Source organism: Aptenodytes forsteri, unplaced genomic scaffold (assembly GCF_000699145.1).
Source record: "Aptenodytes forsteri isolate BGI_AS27 unplaced genomic scaffold, ASM69914v1 Scaffold143, whole genome shotgun sequence".
Lineage (NCBI taxonomy): Eukaryota > Metazoa > Chordata > Aves > Sphenisciformes > Spheniscidae > Aptenodytes > Aptenodytes forsteri.
This window is the reverse complement of record NW_008794951.1, coordinates 7739691-7754022: the sequence shown is the minus strand read 5'-3', so window position 1 is coordinate 7754022 and position 14332 is coordinate 7739691.

The window sequence follows — 14332 nt, the reverse complement described above, 5'->3', positions numbered from 1 at the left end:
TTGGCGACTCATATGTTTCCATGAAAATACTATAGATTTATGAAAGTGTCAGAAAAAAAATAGTATAATTCTGTTTAAAAAGGCAATCAATCAAGAAACTTGAATCTATTGGAAATGGGGCTTCATTAGTTCCAGTGCTCAGGAAACTGTTTGTTCCCTGAAGCAATCTACTAAATTTTAAAATATAAAGCAAGTTGTATTAAAAATTGAAGAAAACAAAGACGACCACATGAACTGCAATTGGTCAGCTCCCTGAAAAGCCCTTGCCTTTTCACATGCCAAATCTAATACAGCCAGAACAAAAAAGTGCTGTGTGGATGAACTTGAGGTTACCCATGCTGGGTTAACAGAGACTGAGATATTGTCAACATGACATGTTTTTTTTTCTTCTCAACCACCCCAGCTATTCATGAACCTGAAAGAAAACTCCTAGGGAGGACTCATTTTTCAGGCATTCTGCAATTGTCATTTTTTAACTTTTAGATGTTCTATAGAAGTGCTTTACAGTAGAAAGAATTTAGAAGAGCAGCTTTTGAAGTGCAAGGACAAATCAATCAATTAAAAGTTATGAAGACGAGAGCAATGCTGCCTGCCTTTCATGGTATCTTTGTGCAGCACCTAAAACTGAGAGGCTCAGATCTAACTAGTCTCGGACATAATAATTTGAATTTACACTTGTTTGTGGCTTAGCAGCTGATGATGAATCCTGCTGGATATACAATCTGAAAGGACTCCACTGAGGCCTTGGAATAAAGATGTGTTTGGAGAAACTGGCTTTGTATTCCATGATAAAAATGGATTGTGTGCAACCAGCTCTTCATTCCAGTTCTGATGAACTGATTTGATTTGACCTTTTAAGGATGTTAAAGAAAGACCATTGAAGAACTTTGAAGCAAAGGATGTGTTTCAATGTAAATAAAGATTGAAGTCATTATTATTAAGTTTCTAAGTTGCTGGAAAATACAATAAGCACAAATAAGTGGATGATATACTTTTAGTATCAGGATTTGCTGCCTTTAGGGTAATTGCCTTTTAATGGTAAATTGGAGAAGAAAAAAACAAACCCACGCATGCATGAATTCTGCTTTTTTCAGTACTGGCCACCTTGTCTATTGCCAAGCTTTTTCTGCACAGATTATAAAAGGGAAAAGTCCTAATTAATTTTAATTTTTGAAGATTTGAATGCCATAGGACATGTATTTAGTCAAGTTTAAAAACTGTTTTGAAGGACAACAAAAATAAGGCTTCATGATCATATTTGCAAAGATAACAAATGTGCACGTACCTGTCTCTTTGAAGCTGAGAAGGTTGTCAATTAATATACAGCAAGGTTGGTTTTGTTCAAAAACCCTTTAAGTCAGACTTTTAAGCAAATTCTAATTTTGGAATAGTTAATTTTTCAAGGGGCTTCACTTGCAACAGCTTTTTAAGAATACAGTGTGCTCTGTTCTGAAAGAACATCTTCAGTGACACGCTTGCATGATAGAGATGTTTGCCTGTGTGTACTTTGTGGAACCAGCTGACCTGCACCATTTATTTCACATTTTTATGTCTAATGGTGCTAATAGGTTTTCTACATCCCTACCTTGTTGGTGAGTATCTCCATTCATTTAGGGGTAACCTTCAAGAGCAGGTGTCTGTGCAATGTGATGACCTGCAGCTGCATGACTCATCGTGAATGTTGGGACCCTGAAAGCCAGCACAGTTTGCAGGAACGTATCCCATGCTGTATAACTGTTCTTGCCATTTCTAAAGTATATGCTAGGAATATGATCCCATCAGTTCAAACTGGAGCAGACCCTCCTCATTTGAAAATTAAAATAAATCCTTTTTATGTAGTTCAGGTAGCTAATTAACTGTTGATCTAGAGAATACATAGTATCAGTATTTATAGAACACAGTGTAAATACTCAAAATAGTGTTCTCATTTCTTCAGCCCCAAGTTTTCTGAAGGACTTCAAGATTCATCATGTGGAGTTGGAAATATTCTTCCTTCTGTGGGTTTTCTGCTGCAAGGCTAGGTGTTTTCATGCGTCTTCTCAAAATCTTCAAACTCTTTCAAAATTGCCTATAGCATGACTTGCTATGTGCAGTTTAAATGGGTGCCTTTTTACTTTCTGCCTGTTGTCATTTCAAAAAGCAGGGTAGGAGGGTAGTATATTAAATTCAAGTATGCATGCCTAGCAGATTAGCCAGGTTTACCTCTTATTCTTAAATAGACAATATTATGAGTTTGTAATAACATCAGAGACTTTCCAATCAAGCAGCTTGTTCAATTGCCTTAAAGTATTCTGACTTACCGTGAAATGAACAGGTTAAGAAAGAAATGATTGTTTCTTTTCTTAAATTCAACTCTCTCCAAAAAATTACCAAATGTAAGGTGCCATAAATGAGGTTCCTGTTAAATCAGCAGCAAGATGCCCATCATTTCTTTGATCTGGTGTGATTTATCACATCAAGAGGGGATATATCAAATTAGAAAACTATCAAGGGGTTTAACCGTTCCAAAGGGGAGATAGGCAGAGTGGGAATGAGTCACACACATCGTGCCTTACTTCTGCCTTTTGATAGTTTACACTTCACAAAAAAGTAACAGATTCTAAATAATATAATTGTCATAGTCTTTATTTTAGAAATTACTATGTAATTGTGGACGAGCGTAGACTATAAATCCCATTTAGGGGAAGTCCCGTGAATATGCTGCTTTCCCTGGCATTAGTCAGAAGGGGCATTCAAACAGATCTTTCACCCTGAAGAATGCCTTAGGCTGGTCAGAGCAATGTAATAATGATATCCAGTGCAAATAATTGCATCCTTGCCACTACTTTACTATAATAGGCAAAGATGAGGTGGGTTTTTAAACATACTGAATTTTAGGGATTTTTTTTGTCACTGCAGTAAATTTGATCCATCTGTGGCTGCTCAAGGATTAGATCAAGAAGAAAATAAATATTATAGAATAAAAGCATGCTCAAAAAAGACAGGAAGTACTTGAAATATGTGGGAATGGGAGTCTCACTAACGGACATTCCTGAGTTTGATTTTAATGAGCAAACACTGCACCACCTGGCATAACAAGGCACTTAAGCAGAAAACAACGGAGAAAGGAATGTGCAGCTGGAAGGAGAAAAACAAGATAAAGACCATGAAGGCATTTCGCATGATCAGAAAGAACGGGCCAATCTGCTAGAGCATAGATGCGCGTGAACACAAGGCTGTAACCTATCTGCAAGCGGCAGGTAGCGCGTGTCCATAGTAGTTAACTATATAAGCCCTGTTATAAGTGTAAATAAAGGAGAATGACCATACTCATATTGAGATCTGTCATTACTCCGGAATCGCAACTCCCGCTCCGTCGTCGACACTGAACAAAGGGAAACTCCGACAGAAATATATTGAATTTTTAAGTCACTCTGAGATTTTGGCCATGGTTTTTCCTACTTTGAATAGCTAGATGCTTACATTTGATCTGATTCCAATGGTTTGCTGTCATTGCTTTCTGGTCACAGAATTGTGGGATAATTTATTATGGATAGACTTCTGGAGGTCAACCCCTCACTCAAATCTGGGTTTACTTCAAATTTACATGAGATTGTTCAAGGCTCTGTCTAACTGAGCTTGAGTTTGACTTGTGAAGAATTTTTCCTTGCACCTAACTGAAAATTCCCGTGCTGCAGCCTATGTCTATTGCCTTTTGCTTTGCTGAACTACTCATGTTTCACATTACCATGCTTTTATTGAGAATTCTGAAGATTTCTCAGAAGTATTCTCCTTTTCCCATTTGAATGAGGTATGCTTTTCCTGGGATTGTTAGGTACACTGAATATCTAGAGGGAACATTCAGTAATTGCTCAATAAGTAAGAAAAGACAGAATTTTATCTGTTTTCTCACTCATCTAGACTGGGCAGTACCTCAGCAATTCTAGGTTAACAGTCTTAATTTTGTACCACCACTCTTAGAAAAGAAAGACCCAAAGGAATTTTTAAAATGGAAATTTAAGTGTTAAGTTCTTACTATTTCCATTAGTCTGAACTGAGAGATAAGCACTTACTTTTTAGTTTTGGAAAATCCATTAGATGAGGTATGAGCCTGGGGGGCAGAAGCTGGTCACTTGTGTTGTTTTGAAGGCCACTGGTAGAAGTGGTGAAAGCCAGTAGTTGCAGTATGTTCTATTGTTAAAATAACATACTGTCTTTCTTTGTTATTTGTAATAATCAGTTATTGTCTTGTCTATTTTCTGTTTAATAAATCCCCTCACTCTTTTTCATACCTCTCCTATTTTATCAAGAGCTATAATTGATAGGTCTATTATTCGTTACAAGCTCAACTTAGTCTTCTATCATGACAAAAACCTCAGCTTGTGCATAATTAAATGCAAGGCATGGTTCTGAATTCCTTTTCTGGTAGAGACTATTCCTGATACAGAAGTCTCTGAGGATACACAAATCTCTTTTTGTGTGCATTACAAAAGCAGTGACTATTCTGTCTTTATTGACATTTTTGGCAATGCTGTATTAGGTTAATCTTCCCTACTTTCGTTTCTTCCCTTCCCTAATCTCTATTTCTGGAAATTTTATCCACACTATCAAATAAAATTTTGTTGTAGGGAGGAAGAAGGGGATAATCTAGTTTCTTAGTCAAAGTGCAAACAGAATTTCTGTTCATAATTACAACCTGAAGGTTTCTTCTCATTCTCTAGAGAATACGGTAGAAATAGAATTATAAAAAAGGAAAATTACTGTAACAAGCAATCGTTCTTTTATGTCTCATGTGCTCAATAACCGTTATATAGATTTAAAACCAGTCATTGGCAACATCTTCTGTTTTTATAAATCCTGTAGTTAAGAGAATGCCTGGATCTTTGTATTTGTAAAATTTATAGAGATGGCTTTACAAATGTTCTACTGAATTTAACTTTCTGTTAAAGAGGTGCTCTTCATGTATATTTGTATCAGTATTGTTAGGTCTGCAGCAGCATTTATGTCCTCCCAAACTATACTTAACCCTTGTAGGCTACAAACATGAGAGGACATTGTTCTAAGGATGCTTTGACCTAAATAAGATAGGAAAGGACTGGGGACAAAAGGAAGAAAAATGCATCGTCTTGTTTTTGGTGATAACCTGAGTCTTGGAAGTTTTAAAAAAATACCTGATAATAAAAAACTGTGGCTGGGGAGGAAGAAATGCAACACTCTTTTGAAGGGAAGAATTAATCTTTCTTTGCAGGGATTTCACAATGAAAGAATAAATAGAGCATTCACACTCCACTCCTTCTCCATTCCAATTTGCTTTTATCTTCTTCTTATTATTTTTTTTTCTTTTTTATATTCCTTAGGAGGTTCTGTTGATGTTTTTTGAGACTTGCATGAGATGGGTGAACTGTAGTCACAGGTGTTTTGCATGCTATTACCTGGACTACTTAACTGCATAAACAAGTCCTTGAGCCTTTGAAGTCTGCCTGTATTCTTCATGTGCCACTCCTGACACATTATAAGCTGTTATCTGATTGAAGCTTGGTGGGGGGTGGGGGTGGATAGGTATAGGTGGCAACTGAAGTTAAATAAATAAATCTATATCTCAGAATATATCATGATGCAGCACAAACCATTTAAGCACTCATACTATTCAGAGTGCAAATACATGCATTAATGCTTGAAGTTCTAACCAAATAGGAATGTGTTTATAATCAGGGAGCTTTTGATTGAACTGACTACAGTGGCTTTGCATAGACTTAAACTGAAATTCAAGGTGTCTGTGTCACAGTTGCTTGGCAATGCACTTATAAGTATACTAGAAAGAAATATATGCAATCTGCTTCACTGAAAATATAGTGCATTGTTTAATGTTTATGTATAATTGGCTTTTCATGCTGGAAAATATGATTATAAACACAAGGGGATTATGCCTGTGATAAGTTAATATTCACTGGTGATCGAAGGAGTAAAAAGCTGATGTCACAGCAGATATTCTTGTATGCATAATCTTTTCAAAGGTTAGACTTGCTCTGTCTTTTCCCTTTGCAGGTGACTTGCATTATTTCAACGTATGTTTATTTGTAAGCTTGGAAGATAATATTCAAATCAACTTGGAGTGTTAACAGGTAAGTCTAATAATTGACTTACCAATTTAACAAAAATTTTCACTTTTTTGACCCAATTCCTTAGGCAGGGGCAGGGTAGATCCCATACTTGTCGTTGTCTGTGGCAAAAAAATGGTAGAAACTTCCTTATTGATACTGAAAACATTTTAAAAACAAGCTTACTGAAAACAGTCCTGTGATTTTTATTCATCTAGTCCCTTAAAACTTATGTAATTATTATTCTTGATTTTTTTCCTGTTCACTTTAAGGTTCCTTTGCTTGTGAATTAGAGCTTATAAGAAGCAAGACAATGGGAACCTTTTCCTCCTGTTAGAATTTTCTGAGACCTCACTTCTGTAGTAATGTTCTACTATAGACAGAGGGTTCTACATTTCCTGGTAGCAAACAAGTTTCAATACTGATATTCTGAAATAAGGTAGTTATTCATGATGCCACACATGCAAAAATATATTCCCATATTCCCCAGGCACAGCAAATTGCATATAAATGTGACTCCTGAGAATAAAATCAAACTTTATATGCTTCTGAAAAAGTTATCTTCTAGTCTGACTTAGAAACTCAGCCCTGAGCTTATAATTGCTGGTTTATACTGGTCCACATAAAAATATACAGAAAAAGCAATCCAGTGCTCAAGGGAGTAGATAGATAGATAGAGTTAATAGGAGCTTTAGTTACCTGCTTCTGGGCCTTGCCTTTTTAGAGGATTCTACGTGAATATTTTCTGAACTATTCCTGCATCTTTTGTTTAGGAAGAATTTATGGGAAACTGTTTTTGATCATATTGGATATATACGTGGTCTTGGGAGGAGTCAAAATGCTGGATACTGTCTCAGGAAATAAACACAATCTGGACCTAAAAAGCTCAGATTTATTTATACTTTTACTTTCTTCAGTTGCTTTCAAGATGATTGATGCTGCAGAGCAATTAATTTTACCTTAATATAAATACTAAAATATATTAGTATTATGTATACATGTTCATACATTAACTTATATTAGTGTACATATCTTGGTCCATATAGATGTATTTTTATTTGCCCAATAATTCTTGGGAGGAAAAAGTTCCTACCAGTAGAGTGCCCCCTAAGCCATCTGAAGTCAAGACACTAAGATCAGCAGTGCTTTGGAGCCTATTCCATCAAAAGAACAGGTTTGAAAGGTATCTCAAATGTCTAATGTTTCTCAAGATTTCTTGCTTTGCCTTTTTCACAGTCCATGATACTGTGACTTTCTTATGACCATGTTGCTTATTAGTATCACCTTTGATGCGTTTGGTCTGTTGCTTTATACTTTGGGTAAGCAGCATATTAACAACAACTGTTTTGTAGTAAGTTTATTTGAAAATGGAAAATGTAGCAGATTGCCCACTTGAAGGTTCTGGGCTACAAAATATGAGATGATCTCATCAGAAAGGAGAATTTGAAAAGTATTTCTTGCTAGTTTTACCTCCCTGCTTGCACTTTCTGATCTGTGGATTATGGTAGAACCAGGTTTTCAGTTGTACTTCCATGTCTTATCTTTATCCATAGTACAATGGGGTCCTATTTCTTGGGAGTATCCAGACAGTCAAAGTTTTACATACATTTTCAAAGACTTACCTTAGATTAGAAAAACTGCCTGGGGGCAAGTACTTCATTCCTTTTTCTCATAGCTGGATTGAATCTAGCTATTCTGAACTGTTTCCATGTATGCTTTTTACTAGTGCCTCTCTGAATATTACTGATGACAGAAATATTTCCAACGATGGAAATATAATGATAGAAATACCTTTTTTAAGAAACTTTATTTTATAATCTGATGTTCAAGTTATTGCTCTGTTAAACTATTTCTGATTTGCCTCACTTGAGTGTGCTTGTTTAGTGGCAAATTGTTACTGAAGTTGAAGTGATTCAGTGAAATCAAGAGGAGAGAAAATTACTTCATGAGGATTATATGTTGTTCACCTACTAAGCATGGATGTAGTCCCCAAGTTGGCCTCAAGCCTTTATTTTGGTGATTTGCTACTTCCTAGTAGATGAAAGCTAACAGCAAAATCCAACCCAGGTTCATTCTTATCTAAAGTAAATTTTCTGACAGCGCATCTACTTGGATTGCACCTGAAAATCTATCCAGCCAGGTTGAACTGACAATTTGATACCGAGTCCATTGTAAGTGTGGGTAATCTCTGACAGCAGCATGCTAACGTTCAGTCTCAGTCACTTTTAGTACTTCCAGCTCTGTAGAAAAGCAGAAATAAATTATTACGTTAGAGCTACAAAGAAGAATGAACTGAATTTGGTCATGACTTATTTCATATTCGCAAAAGTAAAGACAGAATTAATACATTAGTATTTCCCCATTTTTTTGAAAGCGTTTGTCCATCTTACTTTCTCTGCTTTGACCTTCTGGTTTCAAGTCTATGTGCACATAGTGGATACACAGAACAGGACTTGAGTGTGAACTGTATCCTAGTACAAATACCTATTTATGTTTGGCCTGTAATGCTAGGGGAAACATCATTACAAATAGTATAATATTGTATGGAATCGAAGTATAATTCATGTTACAGCTCACAGTTACATAAATGGGAGACGTGACAGGAGAGAGACTAATATTTATGATTGTGGGGAAAAAACTGCCTTTCCATTGTTTAGATTTTTCTAAAAGCATGCTTTTAAGTTTTATTTTTTTCAGAGTTCATTTTATCAAAAAATTGACCACCCACACATTTACCGCTAATGCATTTCCTTCCGTGCAATAGTTAATTTAGTTCTAGTCTGTGTTGTGCATGGATAATGCTAATTTCTTTCAGTGCTGTTGCACCTATTTTACAAAGGAGAGCGTGATGATCTCTAGTGGTCTTTCTTTTTCCTTTTCAATGTAAATGTAGTTTCTTTTCCTTGGTTTTGTAGTGGTCCATGCATTTCACTTCTTCCCCCTGTGAGGTTCAAAAGCTTTTACTAGCTTGTCACTTGCATCAAGTAGCAGCTGGCATTGTTGATGTGTTCTCCCAAATGTGTGCAGCAAGGATTTGGCTAAAATGTGATAGCTCTATGCTCTGGTTGCTCTGCTTTTACAAAAATAACCCAGGTATGCTAAGCCTAGGTACTTTCAAATAAGTTTTCTTTGGTAGTTAAATGACAGAATAACACATTAGCATTTCAGTAAGGCACTTGGTGATTCGTTTTCTTCTTGAAACTTCTTAATTTCCATATATCATCTTGTTCTTTTTCACTGAAATTAAAGTTGTGAAGAGACTGGAATTCATATTTCAGTCTTCTTGATGTGTTTATACATTTTGTATTACATGCTTGACTTTTTCTTCTATCATCTGCTTGATATAACAAATGGTTTATTAGCTCAGTTCTGCTGATTTCTTTTCTTAAATGTTTCAAGGTGTCTGAAAAATTATTCTGAATTTTGTGACAGTCTTTTGAGATCTCTGATTCATTCCACAACAGACAGTCTGAATTCTGAAAGTTTGAGTCCATTTTTTCATTCCCAAAACTGAGCCGCAGTATCTGTGTATGGCTTGAGAGAAGTTTAAAAGGTTTAGGAGGACAGAGGCAAGCGTACTGCACACAAAGGATAAGAGGTTCTGACATAACTCCTCTTGAGCTCCCAGCTGATCCATAGGTTTCAAGAGAGTTTCAGCATTTTAACTAGGGCTAATGCCGTCCAAGTTCATAAATAGCAAAGTAATCTACAGCTGGTATGTGTTTATTATGAGGGAAAGTATTGTGCTTCTGTAATATACAAATTCAGCAAGAATTACACTTACTGACCCCCTCTCCCAATCCCTTCACTTCATGTTCTTTCTCTTCCCGGGTTCCAGGTTTTTTTTCCTAGTCCCTTCCCGTTTGAGTGGATTATGCCAATTAACTTTATGAGCATTCTTAGGGGATTTTTGATTTATATTTTTTCCCCCAGCTAACTTCATAGATAGCGCTGTGAGCCACTTTTCAAAGCTAATGAACACTGATATTTCCTTGTAGAACAGGGAAACAACCAGGGAGTTTAGCACCCTTTGAAAACGTGGCTGTATGTTTATCTCTTCTATTTGATCAGCAGGCTGCTTATGTCAGGATTACACTGATATCGACTGGTAACGTTACCTTGGCTCTGAACACAGCATAACTCAATTAGCCAAGTTTTACTTCCCTAGGCTTGCCTGCCTCCTTTCTTCTCTGTGCTTTCTCTGTGGATCAAACTCTTCTCTTGGAGTGAGAGAGCTAAAAAGCTGAGCTAGCTAAATCTCCACAATGGTTTCATTCAGGATTTGATTATGATTCACAGAACTTGGCAAAATGAAAAGCAAACAAATAAATGAGCTTTTCCTGAAATGCCGTTCCCTTGAGTCACTTGTTTCACCTTTCACAAAGAATGTGCAGAGATAAAGGAGAACTTAGGCTGACTATAAATTCAAAATCTGAATTGTAGATAAATAAAAAATTTTTTATTCTGCTAACCCTTTTCCTTCCAAGAGCTGACTTGCTTAAAGAGGAAGATATCCTCATTTATACAGCAAGGAGACCAATACTGAGTAACAAAATCATTTAATACTAAATTCCAAGCAGTTTCTCTGTTTTGCTTTCTTTTTCAGCCATATTTGAGCATATCCTGATTGGTCTGTACATTTAGAGAGCTGTCCTTGGGTATTCTCAGACACAGATGCAACACATTTGCAAAAAGCCTGTTTAAAATCTCTGTTTTCTTGAGTTGCTACAGTCTCCTGCCTGTGGGATAGAGGGCTGACTGGCATCCTGCATTGCTCTTTATAGAGGGAGAGAACCTCTACAACATCAAAACGCAACTTCTTGCCAACTTTGTAAAAAAAGTTGCAGATCAGAAATAAGCCTTCTAATCCTTCTGGGGCTTCTTTCAGTGCAGAACGCCATTGGGGAAGTACAGTCTCCTGCAAAATAATGCTCAGGGTGACAAAGGTAGCAAAACAGCTCCTCTGCCAGGTGTGGTGAATATGAACCGGCTGTCTGATGTCCCAGAGATGACTGTTTTCTCTAGCAGTCCCTTAGACTGGTAGGAGGGACAAATTCTCTTATTTCTCTGACACTGGCTAGGTAAATGAACATGCAGCTTTGGGATTATAGCTAAAGGAGGAGGAAACAGAAATCTGGCCTGTGCCATATATGCCTTCCTCTTTGACTTCAAGTCTCACTGGAAATTCTGTTCTTGTAACAGGAATTGGTTAGTTTTACCTGTATGATCCTTTGGCAAGATGGAGGAGGAACTGCATTCATATTTTGCTGCTTGTTTTTAAAACAGCTAGCCAAATAATATCAAAAGTTCTGCTACAAAGATGATGTATTTTACTTTAAAATGGCCAGACTGAGGAGCGGTCTATTGCAGGAATCAGCAGACGTGCAGGAACTAAGGTGCTGGGAAAACAGAATTGTACACTGCTGAGCATCTTCTGTGTCTGTTGTGTAGGCAGAGAAGCTCTGCCTGGGAAAAGGGAAGGTGGGCTGCTCCTGGCTGACTTCAGACATCATAGTCCCAAGTGCACACTGGTCTCCTGATGCCTTGCTGCTCCTGCCACAGCTAACACCCTCTTATCAGAGTGCCCTCCTTTTCCTTTGAATTTCTTCCTTCTCAGCATGCCACGTGTGTCCTACTGGGAGTGTGAGCATGCCCATGTAGGAGTTGCAAAATAAGAGGGGAAGCATTAGGGTTTCCAGATCCTTTTGCAAGGCCCAGGCAGGTCTGAACCTGAACAGGCTTCACACTATCTTATGTGAAACTACTCATGAGCAGTGTATTAAAAAAAAAAAAAAAAAAAAAAAAAAAAAAAAAAGAATAAAAGTTGAAGATTTCTTCCTTATTTCCCCCCACTGCCCCTTCTCCCCAGATCTAAGATGAAGAATCAGCAAAGAGAACTATGGTAGCCTTAGGCAAAGTGCTGCAGAGATGAGACTGTAAAGGAAGAAAAGAGAAGGCTGAAAACTTTCAGCACAGTCTGTCCGCCTTGGGCACTGAATATGAACCTAGCAGGTCTGGAAAGACTTCATCAGTGACTAATGATTGTGTTCTCTGCAAACCTTCTGTAATATCTGCTGCAAATTAAGTTTTGATAGTTAAATAAGCACGTGGGGCAACTGAATGTTCTTTTTGATATCTCTTGTGTATATGCACTGCCTGTATTTTTCCATGAATCACTTGGCTGTACTGTATTATAGCACTAGACAGGTTCAGCATAGCTATTAAACAGTGGGAGCTGATATAACCCAACCCTTAGATACATTTTTCTCTTTAAAGAGACCTTATATGCAGGCAAGCCTCAGGGTGAGATATGAAAACATTAAGAGTGGCTAAAGTAAGACGTATTTCAAACTAATTCTAGTGTAATAAAATAATTATATCTGGTATTGGTTGGCTTAGACTGCTGACTAAAACTGTGCTGCATCAAAATGCTGTGATACCAGTATATCAAACAATACCGCCTTTGAAATAAGCGTACTTCAAAGCTTCTGGACCATATTCACTGGTATGTTACTTCCATTTATACTGGTATGAAATTAATTATAGGCAAAACATTTATTGCAGTGTGGTAGAAGAGGATGACTATGGTTTAGGGTGTTTGTTTAAACAGGGCTAATATTGCTTAATATTAGATTTATTAGTACGTCAGTGAGACCACAAAAGTTACCCAGTTCTTCCCTGATGGAGATGTGCAGAAAGTAAAAATGCACTGAAAGTCTCTGAAACAGTTCTTTCAGGTTTGAATGTACTAAAAAGGTGAGTTACAGAATGCTTTTTTTTTTTTTTTCTTCCTTGGAGATGATGCTGTATAATTGCAATATGGACCTTTTGGAAAGTTTTCCTCTTTTGTGCCAGATGCACATACCCCGACATTATCCTATTATCTGATTACAGCACCTCTGCTGTAATCTTTTCTGCTTTAAGTATGTCTGTGCCAACAAGACACCAAGAAGCTAGGGTAAGAAAAGAAATACATAGCTAAGCATAGGTAAAGAGATAGTTAACATATTAAAGCATATGGTAAGATAAAAATTATCTATTTGCTTAGAGGCATAAGAATTAATTTTTTTTAGTACCTGGATCAGATGTCTAGTGTTAAAGACAGCATATTTAGTCTAGTAATATTGTGCAATAGTAATTCCTTGAACATTATTTAGGTATTGTTAAAAGGTAACAAAAAGGCAAATAAAGCACAGAGTCACCATAAAATCATTAAAAACGAATACTCAAATGTTTCTTTTCACCTGATTATACCTGAAGAATCATAAATTCCTAAAAACAAACATTCCCCCCCAAATCATCTTCGAAATAATTTTTGTTACCTCTTCTTTCAAATCTACTCATTAGATAGCCTAGGAAGTATATAAGTAAGTCGGTCCTGATTCTTTTTTTCTTATTTTTGATTCTCCATACTTGCAAGCAGTTTTACTAGAATAGGGAAGGGAAACCTGTATTTTATACAGTGATAATATGATCTGGTAGGTTCTCAAATGCAATATATGTGCAAATCAGAAGTGTTTGAAATAATTTCAACTACTTTTAGAATTACATCAGGGAGAATGACATAGAGCAACTTGCCCATAGTCACTGAACTTATTAGGAAATATCTCAGAAACCTCTCCAGTGAAATGCAAATGAGATTCATAAGTCAATGTAGGAGATGCAACAGAAACAGCTCTAAGAAGATCTACTTCCTAGAGACATCTTGACATGCCAGTGTTAACTTCCCAATTTTAACTTCTTTCATTATAAATTCACAAATCTCAAATTTGTTGTATGTTATGAATTTGTAAGTTGAAACTAGGACCCTTTTAATTTAAAGCAGCAAAAACCACACAACAAAGCAAGTCTTTATAGGGCTAGTAATTGGCATGTAGCACATTAATGAAAAAAAAAGTATGACATGTTTTTTATTTTCCTTCTAAGGAAAACCGTACTGTGTTTTAAATATACCTTTTATCAGCAATATCTAAAGTTATTGTGTCAGTTTCATAGAATCATAGAGTCATAGAATCATTAAGGTTGGAAAAGACCTCTAAGATCATCGAGTCCAACCATCAACCCAACACCACCATGCCCACTAAACCATGTCCCTAAGCACCTCATCTACTCATCTTTTAAATACTTCCAGGGATGGAGACTCAACCACTTCCCTGGGAAGCCTGTTCCAATGTTTCACCACTCTTTCAGTAAAGAAATTTTTCCTCACATCCAATCTAAACCTCCCCTGGCGCAACTTGAGGCCATTTCCTCTC